The sequence below is a fragment of the Solanum verrucosum genome, unplaced genomic scaffold, assembly GCF_900185275.1.
Source record: "Solanum verrucosum unplaced genomic scaffold, falcon-dt-bn FXZP01000247.1, whole genome shotgun sequence".
Taxonomy (NCBI): Eukaryota; Viridiplantae; Streptophyta; class Magnoliopsida; order Solanales; family Solanaceae; genus Solanum; species Solanum verrucosum.
In genome coordinates this window covers 1,081,018-1,102,486 of record NW_026020125.1, presented here as the reverse complement: position 1 = coordinate 1,102,486, position 21,469 = coordinate 1,081,018, and the positions used below count along the sequence as shown (strand labels likewise).

Below are 21,469 nucleotides of genomic sequence, written 5' to 3'. Positions count from 1 at the left end.
ATAAGGGTGCATTCTTTCAAATCAATACACTTAAGGTCACTCACGGGCTTCTATTAAGATCTTTTGCAGTCTCATGACTTTCTCAAGACTTTTGTTGAGAGTAACTTATCGATACAGATCTAGGCATTGCTTTTCAACTACCTTGAGTATGAAGGGCAGTCGAATGGATCTGAGGAACACATATGTTTGAATAAGTTCCTTATGACGCAGTTCTATTGCACGATTTAGAGTATGAAAGAAGGGAAACTTTACTTAAATGTCTATAGTCCCTCATTTATAGAAGTGGGGTCTTCACAACTATAAATAAGATCATACTTACACAGCTTTGTAGGCACCCTAGAACACTTGAACTCTAAAGTTTGTCACACCCCGAGCCTACACCCTGAACATGGCTGACACTCGAGAACCATTGTTGGTCCCCAAGCGAACCCTAGGCCTGACTGACTACTTAGTTGAAGAGTTACTTAAGCAATGATACGCTCAAAACAGACTTAAATCTGTTCGACACAAATAATAGGCTTTATGCGGAAAAATAGACATGAATAATCAACCAAAGAATCTCAATGTAAGATATATATATATATCAACTAAAAGTTAATCAGGAATCGACTTCAGAGTGTAGCCCTAGATTATCTCTTACTGATAGAAAGTAGATGCAGGGTATGAGGACGAACTCAGACTATCACTACGATTAGTCTTACATACCTAGAAGAACAAAGTTCTTGGCGGAATCGACGAAATTCGAAGAACAGTTGAAAACCCTACCTTATTCTCCTCTTGATACCTTTCTCTGAAGACTTGAAGTGTTAATGTGTCACGACCCAGACCATCGTGATTGGCAACCACACTAACCCTTCGATGGGAGCACCATTAATACCAATTAGCTAACCAACTTTAATCAAAATACTATGACATTTAAGTTACGGAAGCAAGTTAAATGCTAAGGAAAGAAATATAGGGTGTTCCCATAAACTCCAACAAAAGTCTAACAACTAAACAAATGCGGAAGTAACACCTAGAACCTGAAAGTCAACGTACCAAAACTCTAACAAGATCCATACGTCTAAACAAGAGGGTTTACAACCCCAAACTAATGTACTAATAACTAACTAGAAAGTCTAAGTCTAAAATGTGGACTTAAACAGAAAGAGAACTCATGGTAGCCCGGAAGAACTGGCTCACCCTTGAATTCGAACGATCACTGATCTTCTAAGCGAAGTCTGTCAATAGCCGCCTAAAGACGCCCTATACTCAACAAAGAAAGAGCAAATGAAGTATCAGTAGAAAACCATACTTTACTGGTAGTATCACACGGCTATCCCACTAAGTGCAACATACATAAGCCATTACAACATAATAAACATGCAAATACCGAACATGTACAATATCGATTATCACATTCTCAACAACATGCAATTACAACAAGTCATTGGCCCTCTCATGGAACCCAAACGCAAACAGTTAGTGTACCGATTTGTGGTACCCGATCCGATGTTTATGCTGAAACGTGGCAACCGATCCCATAATTATGCTGGAACGTGGCAACCGATCCCAGTTAGTGTGTCGGAACGCAACACATGATCCATTCAACAAACCACAATCATAATCACAAGTATATTCTCAAACCATACAATGAAGTCATGATTCATGGCATACAATGGTTCATCTCACCTCATTTACAACTAGTGTGATCAATAATGCAACATTTGCATACATACATGTATTATAATGAAGCAAGAACAAACATACATCACACAAGCTGAAATCACAACCATCACCTACCTTGAACAAAACTTGAATCCCCTAAGAAACTTGATTCTTCCCATTTCGGATTCGTTCCGCTTGTTCTTGGTCTACAAACAATAATTATAACATGAGAATCAATAAACGATAACTAACTATCTGAATTACCAACAATCCTATCAACCCTAGATCAAACCCATAATCTCAATATCCAAATTAAGGCTATTTCCACCATAAATACCAGATCAAAACCCTCCCCCATCAATAATTACCCATTAGATTATGTTTTACGGAACGCCAGGGAGTTAAAACGTTACCTTTAGCCTCAAGAATGGTGGAAAACTGTCAAGAAGACCCCTGGGTTCGTTCCTTAGCTCTCAAGTTTGAAAATTACAGAATAAACATTTTTGGGGTTTATTTCTGACTTTAAGTCGCATTTGTCCAGCCATAGCGATCTCACCCCACTATATCGGGCCCACCCTGGCGGATGAAATCCCGCTATAGCGGCTTGCACAAAACAGTGAGCAATTTTAATAAATCCAATACCCCCATTTCACAACACACCTTCAACTAACGACACTCAGAAACTACCCGTTCACGCCAAGATTAGTTTTTGGAGTTCTACTCACCCGAATTCAATTTTGCAAAGTCATACGATTCATGTAATCAAATTTATAATTAAATTACCCAATTGCTACCAGATTTCCCTAGACCTTACATACTCTGATTTTGTCTAAATCTGGACTAGGTTTGGAAATCCTAAGCTACTATGAAAAAGTTGTCTGGCCCAAAAATTTTCCCCGTTGGCTTTTTTATAAAGAAGGGAACCGGTCGTTACAATAGATACCAATTTACCCATCACTCGTCCTCGAGTGACAAACTTAGGAAAATAGGCTAAAGAAGAAATAGAGTAGTACCTGAATCGACGAACAACTGGGGATACTTGTCTTGCATGTCCTTCTCGATTTCCCAAGTAGTTTCCTCAATTGGACGATGTTTCCATTGAACTTTCACATACTTAATCTCATTAGTCCTCAGCTTCCGGACATCATGATCAAGAATGGAAATCAGTCCCTCATCATACTAAAGGTCTTTCTCTAACACGATTGAGTCCCATTTTATGATGTAATCCCTATCACCATGATATCTCTTCAACATGGACACATGAAATACCGGATAAACTCCTGGTAGGTTAGGAGGGAAAGCCAATTTATAAGCCACCGGCCCTACACATTCAAGAACCTCAAATGGACCAATGTATCGCAGACTTAGCTTGCCCTTCTTGCCAAATCTAATCACCCCTTTCATGGGTGATACCTTAAGAAGAACATTCTCACCTGTCTGAAATGGCATGTTTCTTACCTTATGATCCGCATATTTTTTCTATCTATTCTGGGTTGTTAGAAGCTTATCTTGGATGCTCCTCACTTTATCTTGAGCATCATTCACTAAATCCACCCCCTAAGGTTTCACATCTCCAACCTCAAACCATCCTATGGGTAATCTACATCCCCTCTCATAAAGTGCCTCAAATTGTGCCATATCAATGTTGGAGTGATAACTATTATTATAAGAGAACTCACACAATGGTAAGAACTTATCCCAATATCCTCCAAAATCAATCACACATGCCCTCAACATGTCTTCTAACACTTGAATAGTCCTCTCTGACTGCCCGTCTGTCTGTGGATGGAAGGTTGTACTAAAAGTGAGTTGTGTGCCCAATTCATTATGCAATTTCCTCCAAAACTTGGATGTGAATTGGGTACCACAGTCTGAGATGATATAAGGGGGCACCCCATGCAACCTCACGATCTCTTTCACATAAACTTTAGCCAATTGTTAGCATTACAATTTTTTCTTACCGGAATAAAGTGGGCTGACTTAGTCAATCTGTCAACCACTACCCAAATAGAGTCAAATTTCCCCAAAGTCTTGGGAAGACCAACCACGAAATCCATGGCTATCTTTTCCCACTTCCATTCTGGAATTGGCATTCTCTGAATCAAACTTGCAAGCCTTTGATGTTCATACTTTACTTGTTGGTAATTTTGACACTTAGCCACAAACTCCACTATATCCTTCTTCATGCCCGACCACCAATAAATTCGCTTCAAATCTCGGTACATCTTGGTCACACCCGTATGAATGGAATATCGCGAACCATGGGATTCTGTTAACAACTTCTAAATCAAGTCATCAACTCGAGGAACACAAATTCTTTCTTTAAAGTTGAGCACACCTTCCGCATCAAGAGTGGTCTCTTGTGCCTTACCAATCACAGTCTTCTTCTTAAGTTCATTCAAATTTTCATCCTCTAATTGTTTGGCCTTGATCTCCTCTAGGAACGTGGCACTAACTTTGATGCTAGCTAACACCCCACATTTTTCTGAGATGCCATTTGCATGAACTTAGACTCCAAGGTCTGAATTTCCTTATCCAAAGGTCGCTTGGCTACACTCAAGCAAGCTAGACTACCCATACTCGCCGCTTTTCGACTCAAAGCATCTGCCACAACATTAGCCTTACCCGGATGGTATTGAATGGTCACATCATAATCCTTGAGTAACTTTATCCACTCTCGTTGTCTCAAGTTCAGATCCTGTTGAGTGAACACATGCTGCAAACTACGATGATCAGTAAATACCTCCCACTTAACACCATAAAGATAATGCCGCCAAATCTTAATAGCAAATACCACCGCTGCTAACTACAAATCATGCGTTGGGTAATTCCTCTCATGCACCTTCAATTGACGTGATACATAAGGTATCACATTCTTATCCTGCATCAAGACAACACCCAAACCAGAATGTGAAGCAACACAAAAAACTATAAGAACTTTACCTTTCACCGGTAGTGCTAGAATATGTGTTGTGGTCAAGAGAATTTTGAGCTTTTGAAAGCTCTCTTCACATTTTTCAGTCCATTCAAATGGTATCTCCTTTTTGGTCAAATTTGTCAAATATGTGGCAATGGAAGCAAAATTCTTCACAAATCGACGATAATAGCTAGCAAGCCCCACGAAACTCCTAATTTCAGTCACAGAATTTGATCGAACCCAATTTCTAACCGCTTTGATCTTTTGAGGATCTACCATTACCCCTTCATTTGAAACTACATGCCCCAAAAAGGTAACCGAAATCAACCAAAATTCACACTTAGAAAATTTTGCATACGACCTTTGTTTCCCAAGAACACCTAGAACAATATGAAGATGGTCGGCATGCTCCTCCTCACTTTTCGAATAGACCAATATATCATCAATAAAGACTATAATAAACGAATCAAGAAATGTTTTGAACACACCTTTCATCAAACTCATAAAGGCTGCAGGCGCATTAGTCAACCCAAATGACATAACTAGAAAATCGTAGTGCCCATAGCAGGTTCTAACTGTCATCTTGGGAACATCCACAGGCCTAATTTTTAATTGGTGGTAACCAGACCTTAGATTAATTTTAGAGAAGACCGATGCACCTTGCAATTGGTCAAAAAGATCATTTATCCGAGGCAATGGGTACTTTTTCAAATGGTGACCCTATTCGATTACCGATAATCTATACACATCCTCATACTACCATCCGTTTTCTTAACAAAAAAAATGGGGGCACCCCACGGGAAAGCACTGGGATGGATAAATCATTTATCAAGAAGCTCTTGGATTTGAGTCTTAAGCTCTCTTAACTCTGTCGGGGCCATGCGATATGGAGGGATAAAAATGGGGCGGGTACCAGGTTCCAAACCAATACAAAAATCTATATCTCTATTCAGAGGCATACCAAACAAATCAGTAGGAAACACTTCTCTAAACTCTAACACCACATGAATAGACTCAATAGATGGAGACTCAACCTCCACATCCCGAATATGAGCCAAATAAGCTAAACAACCCTACCCTACCAGTTTTCTAACCCGTATGAAGGATATGATCTTAACTTGCTTAGACTTGTACACCCCTTTCCACTCTAACTTTTCCCTTCCCGAAATTTCTAAAGTTACAGACTTAGTATTACAATTAAGCACAGCATAATAGGGGGACAACCAAGTCATGCCTAAGATTATATCAAAGTCAGTCATATCCAAAATCACCAAATCAGCCCAAGTCTGAAAACCCATAAACAAAATAGGACAAGCACGATAGACATGGGTGACTCTGACCGACTCTCCAACTGGGGTAGAAACATGGATGGAGGCATCAAATATATCATAAATCATATCAAACAATGAGGCAAATTGCACGGATACATAAGAATGAGTAGAACCCGGATCAAAGAACACATTAGTCATCCGGTCACAGACAAGAATAGCACATATGATCACCGCATCGGACGCCTCTGCCTCGGTCTTGCCCGAAAAGGCATAACACTGAGCCCTATCATCGTGACGGACGACTTCCCTGCCTGGCTGCACTGCACCTCTACATGTGTTACCATTTCCTCTACTTACACGGCCTCACTGATTACCTCTTCTCCCACCTTGTGGACGTCCTCGACCATTATTACCATTTTCTGTGGGTACCACTGCTCTAGACTGTTGTTGCGCAGATTCCATCATGCGCGGGTGGGGATAATCTCTCCACATATGCCTAGGTTCTCCACAATTGTAGCAAGTACGATCAAAAGATGGCTCGTTGCCCTCTGAAGGTGCGGCTCCCTGACTATCTTGAATCAAATTCTGAGGTGGAGTTCCAGAGTAGTTACCTGTAGAAGCGGGCATGGCAGACTGATTGGCCAGGCTGCAAGTGTTGGCCTCACTGAACCTTTGGAGTAAGATCATTGAAAGTTGCCTGAATTTTTGGCTTTCTTAGCCAATGCCTTAACCTGACCGTCTCGCCTCACCCCCTGCACTTTCTTCACAAAGTCTGTCACTTCATTAAAACTTTTTCCTGCAGAGGTCATATGAACATACAATACTTGTAACTCAGAATTTAGTCCCTTAATAAACAGACAAATCCTCTGTTCCTCAGTAGTCACCAATTGAGTAGCATATCTAGATAAATCATGGAACTTGATCTCATAAGCAGCCACAATCATACCACCTTGCTCCAAGGCCATGAACTCATCCTTCTTACGATCTCTCAAGGTCAGGGGTACATACTTTCCTAAGAACAGAGCATGAAACTGGTTCCAAGAGAGTGGGGGTAAAGTTGAAGATCTGTATTCCACATACCCTCTCCACCACTACTTAGCCTCACCTTGAAACTGAAAAGTCACAAACTCAACCCTATGCTGATGGACAATTCCCAACTTATGAATCCTTTCATAGCAATCTAGGATGAACTCATATGCATCCTCACTCTCGGAACCATGGAACACAGGCGGTTTCAGCTTCAAGAGCTTACTCAACATCTCATGATTATTACCAGTCATAACAGGACCCAACAACGGACGGAAGAAAGCATAATTACCTATAGTTCCACCCACCTTGGGGACAGTGATAGCAATAAAGGGATTGGTGGGATCTTGAGTTGCTTGAACAGAGGGAAGCACTCCAGGACCAACCAATCCTTTCAAGAATGACATGATCTGTTGAGCTAACACTGGGTCTATGGGAGGAATACATGAATTCTCAGCCTGCACCTCTTCCTCTTGTTCTACATTCTCCTCATTCTCAACCTTGATATTCTCATCTACCTCTTTATGATGCGCAAGAAGGTTCTCATTTTTGGGAGCATTCTCAACAGGAGCTCCATCCCTAGTAGGTGCTACTCTTTCATGGCCTCTACCCCTTGCTCTTCCCCTACCCCTGCCTCGATCGCGACCTCTCGTTGTAGATTCCTCAACTGCAACATTGACGGGAGCTACGTGCCTGACGCCGTTGAATCTAGTGTTAACCATCTGCGGACAGAAGAGTGAATGAGGTTAGATACCAATTTGAATCGACAGATACCAATTGGAATCAAGTTATAGCACGAAAGGAGACAAGAGAAAACATAGAGATTTCCTGAAGTCTTATAGCCTCTCGAAGAAAAGTACAGACGTCTCTGTACCGTTCCGCAAGACTCTACTAGACTCATTTTGGTACATCGAGATCAACGAACCTAGGCTTGATACCAACTTTGTCACAACCCAGACTATCGTGATTGACACCTACACTAACCCTCTGGTGGGACAACCATTAATACCAATTAGCTAACTAACTTTAATCAAAATACTAAGGCATTTAAGTTAAGTAAACAAGTTAAATTCTAAGAAAAGAAAAATAGGAAGTTCCCATAAACTCCAACAAAAGTCTAACAGCTAAACAAATGCGGAAGTCACACCTAGAATCTGAAAGTCAACATACCAAAACTCTAACAAGATCCATAAGTCTAAACAAGAGGGTTTACAACCCCAAACTAATATACTAATAACTAACTAGAAAGTCTAAGTCAGAAATGTGGACTTAAACAGAAAGGGTACTCATGGCAGCCTGGAAGAACTGACACACCCTTGAATTCTAACGATCATTACACAAGCCATTACAACATAATAAACATGCAAATACTGAACATGTACAATATCGATTATCACATTCTCAACAATATGCAATTACAACAAGTCATTGGCCCTCCCATGGAACCCAAACTCAAACAGTTAGTGTACCGGTTCGTGGTACCCGATCCAATGTTTATGCCGGAACGTGGCAACCGATCCCAGTTAGTGTGTCAAAACGCAACACTCGATCCATTCAACAAGCCACAATCACAATCATAAGTATATTCTCAAATCATACAATCAAATCGTGATTCATGACATACAATGGTTCATCTAACCTCATTTACAACTAGTGTGATCAATAATGCAACATTCACATACATACATGTATTATAATGAAGCAAAAACAAACAAACATACATCACACAACATGGAATCACAACCATCACCTACCTCGAACAACGCTTGAATCCCCTAAGAAGCTTGATTCTTCCCTTTCCAGATTCGTTCCGCTTGTTCTTGGTCTACAAACAATAATTATAACACGGGAATCAATAAACGATAACTAATTACCCGAATTACCAACAATCCTATCAACCCTAGATCAAACTCTTATATCCCAATATCCAAATTAGGGTTGTTTCCACCATTAATTCCAGATTAAAACCCTCTCCCATCGATAATTACCCATTAGATTACGTTCTATGGATCGAAAAATAGATTTGGGGAGTTAAAACCTTACCTTTAGCACAAGAATGATGGAAAACTATCAAGAAGGTTCCTAGGTTCGTTCCTTAGCTCTCAAGTTCGAAAATTGCAGAACAAAACATTTTTGGAGTTTATTTCCGACTTTAAGTCGCGTCTGTCCCGCCACAGTGGTCTCACCCCGCTATAGCGGCCCCGCCCTGGCGGCTAAAATCCCGTTGTAGCGGCTTGCACGGAACAGTGAGCAATTTTAATAATTCTGATACCCCTATTTCACAACACACCTTCAACTAACGACATTCAGAAACTACTCGTTCACACCAAAATCAGTTTCAAGAGTTCTACTCACCCGAATTCAATTCTGTAAAGTCGTATGGATTCTTTGATGTCTTAACTATCTTCTCATGTAATCAAAATCATAATTAAATCACTCAATTACTACTTGATTTCCCTAGACCTTACTGACTCCGATTTCGTCCAAATCTGGACTAGGTTAGGAAATCCTAAGTTACTATGAAAAAGTTTTCCTGCCTAAAAATTTTCCCCATTGGCTTTTCTATAACGATGGGAACTGGTCATTACATAATGAACGTAAAAGAACTGATTAACACCTTCTAAGCCTTTAACTAGGTGTAAAACGTAGCAGTTTAGGCTTAAAATAGGGAATAAACGACATAGGGGAAAGACCAAAATGACCCCAACTTAAAAACTGACGGAGTACCTTAAAATGAAGGCTTCACGGACCGTTTAGGGCTCCACAGTCCGTGAAACACTTCACCGTCCGTCAAGTCGTCCGTGAACCTCGACTGCCTAACAAGGCTTCACTAAAATGAGCATAACTCTTTACTTTGAACTCAAAATGGAGCAAACTTGGTGGCGTTGGAAAGATGGCTCATAGACCTTTAATTTGATATGTCATGGGACGCCTAATTCGGTATATGCCGAGAGATATGGTCATTTGAAGTTGACCCAAGTAAAATGTCATATTGAAGTTCAATCGGTAAGAAAGCTTTCAACTCAAGGTTGTGTTAGGAGATTCTAGTGACCTTAATTTATATCTGAAATCATTTTCACATTTTAAAAAATTGACATTAACTTAAAAGTTGACGGGTGACCTGTAAGGACCTTTAAACGGGTCGTCTAGGGTCCCGTCTAGGTGACTCAAAATCCTGGCAGCCCTGGGTGGTTCTACATCCCCTAAATGGGCCATAGACTCCTAAACGGACCGTTTAGAGTTCCGTAAAGGGTTCATGGTCTATCTTGAATTCGTGGACTTGCCGTTAACTAACTTAGCCTTTCTCAAAGTCCGAGATGTTACACTTTCCATATATAAAATTAATTTGCATACGAAAATTATCCAAATTGGAGTCAAATTTCAGAATACTAAAAAATCAGCTTTCACAGATAAATAGGGAAATCATAGGAAATGGGGCCAGATTTCTGCTTGTGCATGTAATCCTCTTGTCATCAACTGACAACCTCTTCTGTCCATATTAGGCCAATAAAGATTCATGGAAGACCCACCACAAAACAAAATAATCAAATTAAAAGATTAACGGAAAATATATTTATAGTTGCGAAAAGGATTAAAAAATACCCCTAAATTATATTTAAATATGTCTATGTTAATCTCCATTATATTTTTGGCTTGAAAATATTCTTGTTACTATGCTTTTTACTAAAATCAAAATGTCTTCCAATTAGGCAAAAACTCAAAAAGGACGAGAAAGAAGAAGGATACAGAAAATATTTTGGAAGAGAAGATTGAATGTGTAAAACATTTTGTTTTTAAAGGGCATTTTTGTATATTTAACATAACATTAATTTTAGGATCATAAGATTAAAAATTCTTCTTTATTTTCTTAAACTTCGTATTAAATCAAACTAGGTCATTCTTATGAAATTAATAGTGGATAAATATTAAATAGTCATCCAAATGCATTTTAATTTTTGAAATCTAACATATTCATCATGTATTATAAAGTTAACTTATGAAAACATTAAATAAGGGCAAAAAGGTAAATTTACTTAATTTCTTAATGCAAACACAAATTAAAAAGTTGACATATAAAAAGAAATGGGGGAGTACTAGAATATGAAAGACATAATACATAAACATGACCCTTAACTTAGCGTCAGCTGACAACTATGATCTTTAACTTTGAATGTGCACAAGTAGGCACATAAACTTGTATAAAATTGAACAAATAGACACATCCAACCTACATGGCACCCTACATGGAAATTTTGTGTCCTACGTGGCGTCCTACATGTATTATGTCATGTAGGACACGTGCGTCTACTTATTCAATTTTATACAAGTTTAAGTATCTACTTGTGCATACTCAAAATTGAAGAACATAATTGTCTGTTGAAGTCAAGTTAAAAGGTCATGTTTATGTAGAAGGTAATAGTGGCAACATTGGTAAGAGTAATTTGAATTTAAAAGGTCTCTGTTAAGTTAGTTACAGTTTTTCGGGAAAAGAAGACTATTTCGAAGTATTCAATGGTTTATTCATCCCTTTACCCCTTTCTCTCACACACTCATCCTATCTGTTTGTCAGTGTTGTGGGAACTCCATAAAACCATAAGTGGGGATAAAAAAAAAAAAAATCATAATATATCTTCTACTTTTTTTATTCGTATATTATATTCTCTTTGTTAAATAATAGTTGTTCATTATACTATTTTGAAATATCTAATAATACTTGTCCACTTTATGAAATTAATGAATAATTTATACTTAGTTTCCAATTTATCCTTACTATTAATTATAGTCATTTTCTTATTACATTTTTCAAGACATTGTATTTTTTATATTCAAAGGGTGATATAGTAAAATTACCCTTCTATTTACAGTTTTTTTAAAAGTGTATAAAGTCAATAGTGGACAAGTATTGTTGGACAGAAAGAGTATTACATAAATGTTTATATTTATTCCATAGTTGATAAAAAATAATTTATTTTATTCTTTTTGTTATTTTCATTTATGGACTTTGCGTGATACTTAAAAAATAATAATTAATATGTATATATTTTTCATAATATGTATATTAATTAATATTTAATATTTAGTATAAAAGTCTTGAAATAATTAAATAAATAAGTAATTAATTTTAAGGATAAATCATGATTTTTGTATTCATATTTTCTCAATATATTAAAATTTATAAATAGAAGTATAAATATATTTTGAAATAGTGGATGAACTCGCACCTTGTTAATGAGGGTTCGATCCCATATTATAATCCTTTCCCTTATCTTCTCTTCCCCCCCCCCCCCCCCCCCCATTTTTGGGGGAAAAAAACTAACGGAGGATGTAGTTCCAAATCTACCCTCATTATTAACTTATTTTTAATATACATTTCCCAAAATAATAAATAAAAATAATCCTATATTTATTAATCATTAAAAAAATATGTCAAAGTAGTACTTTCGTTGTTCATTTTTTCTTGTCATTGTTTGACTTGACATATCCATTAATAAATAATTATTGATATAGGTATTTTCTTAAATTATCCCTATTAAATGATGTTTAGTATTAGGTCTTGGAAAGTAACTTCTAGAATAAGTATTAAATGCCGAGGGTAAAACATGGGGAAAAATATTTTTTCTTGATATGTCAAAAGTGAGACGTAAAATTAAAAATTTATTTTAGGAATAAGTGGAAAATATAAGTGAACAGAGGGAGTATCTCCTATGTCCTATATTAGATGAACATTTTTTTATTTTACACAGTAATTAAAAAATCATTAATATATTGATTAACTTTACTATTTTGTCCTTTGTTCATATTAATTAGTCTCTTGAAAAAGAAATTTTTGTGTCTAAAATTTGTTTAAACTTCTAAAGGCCTGTCGAGGTAAATTGGAAAAAAATTAATTAATTCTATCATGATTTAATAAATGATCTAAACAAATATTTTTAATAGCATCTCCATCTTTTTTTTTCTTTTTTTTGGTTTCCCACTCGGTGTTCGGAGCACACATTGGAACTCCGATTAAATTCGAATCGCACACTGCAGGGCCCATTCGAAGATAGCGCTCCCAACATGATTGCTCAATCTCGAAATCTCTGATTAAGGGTGAAACACTTTCACCAGTACACCACAACCCATGTTGGTATAACATGTCCATCTAATATGGAACAAAGAAAATACTAAAGAAGGAAAAATAGATAAATGGAGTCTGTATAGATAGACTCGATGATTAAAGAAAAAGATAAGACACACATTTATTCCTTACGTGATGGATCTGTCTGTTTCTCTATATAAAGCCATCATACTACTCATCATTCCTCACACATCAAATCTCATAAATCAGATTAATTGTTTCTTTCTAGTGAAACACTAGTTTCTATTGTTTCAGATCTAGGGTTCTTCCTAATTAAGTTTTGTGGTGGTAATAAAGTCCCTCATAAGGGTAAAAGGGCGGTGACAGAAGAGAGTGAGCACACATGATGTTTTCAAGCATGATGTTTACATGCTTGAAGCTATGCGTGCTCACTGCTCTATCTGTCACCCCCCCCCCCTCCCCCACCGCTTTCTCTATGTCTGTTTACATTTCTTTATATTTATTCATGATGTTTGATCATATTAATTTATTGGATTAATTCATGAGCTTATGCTAGGCCTTTTGCTTGGCTTGTCTCTATTTTTGTGTCAAGCATACAAGTCTAATTGAGTGGGATGTAAAATAAAAGGGAGGTGACAGAAGAGAGTGAGCATACATGGTGTTTTCTCGCATGATGTTTATATGCTTGAAACTATGTGTGCTCACTGCTCTATCTGTCACCCCCTACCATTTTCTCTACCTCTCTTTAGGTTTGTTTATGTGTATTCGTGATTTTTCATTTATATATTAATTGGATTAATTCATGAGCTTATGCTCTAGGCTTTTGACTCCGCTTTCCTCTATTTTCGTGTTAAACCTACAAATTTAATTAAGTGGGAGGTAAAACAAAAAGGAGGTGACAGAAGAGAGTGAGCACATATGGTGGTCTCTTGCATGATGTTTATATGCTTGAACCTATGCGTGCTCACTGCTCTATCTGTCATCCTCATCGCTTTCTCTATCTCTCCCTAGATTTAATTTTCTTTCTCTATTATATATATCAGTTATTCCAAGTATATATGAAACTAGTTAGTACATATTATGTGCTCAACTTTCATCACGAAGAAAATTCTGTGTATGTGTTCTTTTGGCTATTTCCTGCACTTTCTCTTTTACTTGACTGGCGCTTAGGGCTTTCTTCCTCAAGTAGGGGCGGAATCAAGTAGGATTGAGTTTCCTGTATGGCTAAAATTATATTTTTTATCTCTATAAAATAGATATTGAACCTTTTGACTTCTTTATGTGTTTATTTCATTATATTTTGAACTTCTTTTTTTTTGGAAATTTTGATTCCGCCACTAACGGCTAGATCTTGCATATATTGATTCTTCAATTAATGTTCTACTCCTCGATTTCCGAAATTTGTGCTGATAAATTTAAATAGAGTGTTTTAGTGATATTTTAAAATTTCATGTGTGGCCAATAGGATTGCAGTTGAGTAATAGAGACGTGACTGTGCTTTCCACAAGGGGATCCCAAGCCACAAAGAAGACTCAATTAAGCAAAGGAATAGTTGAGGTGTAGCATGATGATCTTTTACTTTTAAATGTTATACTCGTTTCTTGTGAATTTCAAGTTATGTATGTAATACATCATTTCTTTTTTAAAAAAAAATCATGTGTAACAGAAGCATATCCTATAATTTGTTATGAATTCACTTAGAGCATATGCTCTTTCTAGATTTTACATTATCTAGTGTTAAAATATGGTGATGAGACTAGAATAGTACAACCCCCGCCAGATTTGTCAGTCCCAAAAAGAATAAGATATTACTTAACTTTAAAATGTAAAAAGAGTGAGGCATTACTTAACTTTAGAATATAATGATTTATAGTCATATAAATATTTATCACTTATTTTAGACCACAAATTTCAAAAGTTTTTTTTTTATTTCTTCAACTTCGTGTCAAGTCAAACTAACTTGTATAAAATGGAACAGACGGAGTAATAAAAAGTCAAACTGCTTCTCTAATTAATGGATCCCTTTGTTTCAATTTGTCTCTTTTACTTTTACTTTTAATTCGTTTGAAAACAATTATTATTTTGTCAATTCTTTAATTCTAATTTTTCACATGATATCTTTCAATCAATAAGATTGAAGGGCATTTTAATATACTAGTTTTTTGACACCTGCGTTGCACGTGATTACTGATTCCAAAAATATATGTTATAGTAAATAGTATTGCTTATTTAAGCGAAAATTTGAATAATAAGCTTAGCAAAAAATAATATTGCAGATTATTTTGTGAATGTTCAATGTGGATCGTCATATATATATATATATATATATCTTATTCACGCAAACCTATGAAGATGGTCAATGAAAAATTTTATTAGTTAAATGCAATAATGTATATATTAATTTTAATTTGATGAAAAAATTGTAACACCCCGACTTTTCTAAACGTCTAAATTAATTTGTACATTCATGTAAAGACAAAGAGGGTGAGTAATAAATTCAAAATGATGTGGTATGTCATATTTTAAGTGTTCAAGGGTTGTATCTCAAGTTTTGAAGTAAGGTAAGTCGCAGAATAAAAGTGGGCGAAAGTTATCGTAAGTTCCTTTTTAAAGATTTCTCTGAAATTTGGGTCAAATGTTTCGGAAGTTTTCTCCCAATTTATAACAAGTTATGGGTCCCACGACCCATTAAATCGAAGGTCTACGAGTCTAGTTTCAAATGCATCAAACGGTTTGTTCATACGACTTCAGAATAGAGAGATATTCGTATTTTTGCGAGACTGCACAAGCAGGCACATGACGTGGGTCCCCTAAGTCAGTGGAAGCTTATAAAATAGCATTTTCTTCATTTTTCTTCATTCCAAATCGTGAGAAACCATGAAAATCAGACAAATACTCCTCAAATCATCCTAGTGTGTTCATGATCTCTTCTTGGCCTTTTATCGAAAAATGCCCTACGTCACGAGATCGTCGTTTTGGTATAATTTTCACGGTGAATTGAGCGGTGTAGTTCCGTGGAGGTTATGGCAGCAGAGTTTTTTCAGTGGAGTGATTGTATTCAAGTGTTTTGGTCATTTAAACAAAGGTAGGAATCACATTTTATCAGTTTACGGATACCTTAGGTCTTGGATTGTAGTTTACGATAGGAATCCGTATCGATTGTCAAATTGTCGTAGTAATTTTTATCCTTATTTACTGATTAATTTTACCTTTTTCTTTAGTGTTGTAGTGGTGTGGACAGAAGTGTTTTCAGCATAAATTATAAAGGAAAAGATATGTTAAGGCTACTCCCTTCGTTCGGAATGTTTCCTTAGAGCTTGGGAGTGATATAATAGAGTAGTTAATGTTAGTTATGTTGTAGATGTAATTATGAGTGGTTGGCTGATTGAGTGGTTATAAACCCTCATTTAGGGACTCATAATCTGTTCAGAACAACCCTAAGTTAGGAACGACTTGGACATTACTCATATATATTGTTTATAGCTAAATTGCTCGCCTTCAACCTATTTAAATATTTATTGTCTCCCTTGGGGCTATTGTGGTTAGCTGTTGAGCTATGAACTGCCTATAGGGGCTATGATGTTGTCTAATAGGACTATGTTATTGCCAAAGAGGGCTATGTGTTTCCCACGGGGCTATATTGATGCCAAAGAGTGTTATGTGTTGCCTACGGTGCTATTTTGAAGCCAAAGAAGGCTATGTATTGCCTACAGGGCTATGTGATGCAAAAGAGGGCTTCGTGCAGCCCACAGGGCTATGATGTTGCCTAAGAGGGCTATGCGCTGCCTACGGGGCTATATCGTTGCCAAAAAGGGCTATGTGACTTCTTACAAAGACAAGGGACTACCTATAAGGTTATGTAGATTGATTTGGCACCTTCTGGGCTTATGGGGGCCTAAGTAGGTGGTATGTTGTTTGTACCTACCAGGCTTATGGGGGCTTGGTTAGGTTGATGTTTGATCATTTAATGTATTTTATTAGATTCAGTAGTGGGTTGGCATGCTTATCTAAATTTGATTTCCTTACCTAATTATTTTTGGTATAGTATGATACTTGCTCATTTAGTCTACAACCTTTCATACTCTGTACATTATTTTGTACTGACGCCCCATTGCCTGGGGGCGCTGCATTCATGCATGCAGGTCCTGACAGACGACCGAGTAGACATCCTCAGTAGCAGGATTGACTTCTATCTGGTTGGCTTGCCCCTTTCCTTCGGAGCTGCCAGAGTTTGGAGGTTTGCTAGCTTTTGTTGTGTATATTTTTATGGGTAGGTAGGGGCCCTGTCCCGCCAATCTTTACTACTCTTTGAGGCTTGCAGACTGGTGTGCGGCGTGTATAGCTATGTTATGGTCATACTAGCCTATGTTGTTGGTTTGCTGAAGCTTGTGAGCTGTTTGATGTATTGTATTGAGATATACATGCTTTTAGTTTTGGTATAGATATCATGGTGGTCTCGACGGCCCAATCAAGACTTCTGTGCTAGTTGGCTATTTATTTATATGATCTCCTGGGAGTATCTGTTTCTTTTATAGATTAGTTTTAAGCCGAGATATACTTGTTTATTTTCTTGATTGCGTGTTGCTGCCATGCGCTAGTAGCAAATGGTTCAATAGGGTCGGCTCGGGCCTGAGTTTTGGCATTAGGAGCCAGTTGCGCCCCTCGAGTTTGGGGCGTGACAAAAATAATTATTATATTATCAAAATTATTTTCCTCAAGTACTCAAAGTTATGTAATATACCTGCTTAGGATAGAATGAATTACTTCATCAGAATAGTGGTACCTTATATTCCGCTAAACTACGAACTCACTCAACGACAATAAATCACACAAAAAAAATTAAAATGCAAGAAGAAGAAGAGTAGAAGATTAAAAAAACTGTGGTGGAAAATTGAGAGGAAGCCCCTCTATTTATAGTAAACAAAGGGTAGTATGAACAAATGTTTTTTTGTGTCTTATCTGAAAAGTCATGATTTTTCCGAGAAGTCACAACCTTTTGGAAAAGTCACAACTTATTGAAAAAGTCACAACTCTTTGGAAAAGTCACAACTTATTGAAAAAGTCACAACTCTTTGGAAAAGTCACAACTCTTTGGAAAAGTCACAACTCATCGAAAAATCACAACTCTTTGAAATAGTCACAACTCATCGAAAAATCACAACCCTTTGAAAAAAGTCACAACTTATCGGAAAAGTCACAACTCATCGAAAAAGTCACAACCTAAGTTAGGAATATTATAGTAATTTAACATTCAAGTTAGGAGTTCATGTTTTTAAGGTAATATAGATATAGATTATACATATATTTAGTTTAAAACCACTAGATTCAAAAGTTAGTAAAACCACCTAGTGATATTTACGATATTGTTCAAGAAGGGGTTGATATTGGTCTTATCAACATTTCTAGTGCCAATCATTATGTTAATTGCTTATATAAACTTTGTTAGTATTAGTTTAAAAGGATCAAAATAATATCACAATTATTCTTAGTCTCACGCAAAAGAAAAAGTCGCATGGTGTAAAGTTGAATTTGTACGAAAGATTTAAATTCATCACAACATAGTTATCTACCCAAATATTTATGAAGAAGATTTTCAAGAAAATCATATAGAAGGTAGGAAATTAATAAAAGTAAAATAATACTATGTTTAAGTAAGTAAAACTTTTTCTTAATTAAATCCTTGGTTTGAAAATGTTCTTCCATACATATTTCTAAACGTGGCATGAAGGAGGATAACAAAACAGAATCATATAATTTCATAAATATCATAATTAATATTTTTTCTTATGAGCTATAGAGATATTGATTTGTGTCCAATGTATCTAATACTCACTTTTGACTTTACGAATGGTAAAATAATCTAAATACTTAATCTTATTCTTATGCAGTCTCTTGATACTCACAACTTTGGTCTCTAACTCTATAATCATGCTTGAAGATATGGTAAAGAAATAAGATACAAACAAAATTTTGTCACTTCATAACTATTCATTGAAAGAAAATGTTGTTGCCCAAATCAATTGTACCATTGGGACATCAAATTTTGGTGGAAAATTGAGGAGTCTGGAACCAAAAGGGCAACAAATATTTTAGAAAATTCCAAAAGGGCAACTCAATTAGTTATGAAATCAAAAGGGCAACAATTTGTAATGGCGTCTAAATCGGGATTTCAAAAACGAGGCGCAAAAATGGATGAGCCTTACAAGGCGCAACAACTTTTAGACTTGTAAGACTCAGCCACCATGAGCCTTACAAGCTATCAGCGCCTTGCAGGCTACTTTTTATAAAAATCGTTTTATTTTCTTGTTATTTTGTATTGTAATATTTACTAGAGTTAAATATTGAAAAAATTGTATTGTAATATTTACTAGAGTTAAATATTGTTATTTTGTATTGTAATATTGAAAAAAAAATCGTTTTATTTTTTTGCTATGGTTTTGAGTTAAATAGGCATTTTTATTTTATTTTTTCCGTTTGAAAAAATAATGTACGTTTACTTTATTGGTATTGTAACTGTTTCATTAACTAAGAATTCATAAAATTATTTAGGCCAATTTTAATTGATATCAAACGTATTTTCATCTTTTTAAAATGTATAAGATACTAGTTACCTGCGTCTGTATCATAATAAAATGCATGTCAACTGGCATCAGTACATTGAATGTACGAATATACGAGTTGGAATGCTAAACACAACATAGACTTGAAAAGAATGTGAAGAACTCACCTGGCTCAACTCAACTCAACATAATTGAACCCATTTCAATATAAAATAGTTTAAAACAAGTGCAATATAAAGAAAAGTTGTTTAAAACATGATGTCAACTTTGTGTGTATGCAAAGACACATATAACTCAAAAATGTACGTAAAAATACAACAAACTGTGATAAGAATATAATTACTTTTGTGGGAGTTTCTCTAACCGACAATCATCACGTAAGAGCTATTGTGATGATACAGCGTTTTGCCTCATACTACCAGGAACGTCATATACCTTGTCGGGGGTATAGAACTTGAACTACTAAGTGAATCCACTAGTCTATGCTAAAAAGCACTAAAGGAATCATCTAAAAAGTATGACCCTTTTATACCCATGATGGCTACATGGTTTATGGGGGCTGCGAGTTGTCTGAACTCTCCCTCATATCGGTGCTCAATACTACTCCCAAATATGTAAAAATAGCTCTTATGTTTAAAACATACTTCTTTCTGTGATTTGAGATTAGTGCTCAAAAATTTAGTTCAAAGGCTATCTTGGAAATCAAAGTTTCCTCTCTTGCTTCATTTAGAAAGCGATTACTCTTTTCTGAAAACTACCCCAAAGGCTCTTTGGAAATCGAGGTTTCCTTTCTTGTTTAAATGTGAAAACATTTTAAACCCTTTGGGAATACATAGTCCCCATATACTTTTGAAGAATGAACTTCAAACTTTACCCTTTAATCTGTACTCAAGTTGAACTTTGAGTCTTAAAACAAAGTTAAAACATTTGGAAAAGACTTTTTGAAAACTTAAAGAACTACTCTTGACTTGCTTCTTAACTTCTAACATGGCTCTTAACTTACCTTGAATTGAATTATGGATTCAAGGATTGTGATTTGTGATAAGAAAGATCTCATAATGTTTAGGAATGCTTTTAGATAGCTAAACATGAGAAAAGATCAAGAAATCACTGTTTGAGGGTGCGTTCGCGACGCGGAGAATTATTTAAATTTTTGGTTTGAAAACAACTTTTGAGGCAGAACGGTCCATGACCGCTCCGCGACGCGAAACGATTTTTCCCAAATTTGGGATCAGGTCCACGACGCGGAGGCACTACCCAGATTTGTCGAACAAAATTTCTTCTTCATTTTTCAGCTCTAAACTCCATTGGTTCTTTCCCCAAACACTTAGAATCATCTATACCCTCAAATAACATCAGATTCTACTCGAAAACACAACTAAAAATGTGAATCAATCTCAAGAAAACTCCAACAACACAACCTACAAGGATTCAAACGAACTTCATCAAGAATTCAAGGGATTTACTTTCAAATCAATATACTTTGCTGAGATTGAATCAAATTGGGCGCGTGGGTGAACTAACCCAACGCTATGTGATCTCACATACCTTGAAAGGATCACCTCTGACGAAATCCACAAGCTAAACTAGACGATTTTGACGAATCTTGTTTCTCTTCTCCTTTCTCCTCTTCTTTTCTCTTTTCTCCAAGCCCTAGTGTATTTTGGTAAAAGCGTAAACTGATCTAATTCTGATTAGACCCTAACTTAATTACCAAAAATGAAATAAAATAATTGGTCAAGGAAAAGACCAAAATACCCTTTCAAAATCCAGATTGGACTTTCCTTATCCCAACACCCAACTTTCAAAGGGAATAACTCACTCATACGAATTCGGAATTGTGCAAACTCATCGGTGTTGGAAGGATCATTCCAAGAGATTTCCTACCATATCTGGAAGTACCTCTAACTCATCCTGAGCTATAAGTTATGACTGTTTGAAGTTGGCCAAAACTAAACTTATTCTAACT

General features: G+C 36.3%; 1 protein-coding gene and 1 pseudogene across 2 annotated transcripts in view; both read right to left on the bottom strand.

Moving 5' to 3' along the window:
• The window catches only part of LOC125825843 (uncharacterized), a 30,917-nt pseudogene extending 22,226 nt beyond the window's left edge, over positions 1-8,691 (bottom strand).
• LOC125825807 (eukaryotic initiation factor 4A-2-like) overlaps positions 1-21,469 on the bottom strand; it is a 468,338-nt gene that overhangs the window by 133,899 nt on the left and 312,970 nt on the right. The gene's annotated exons all lie outside the window — the stretch shown is intronic.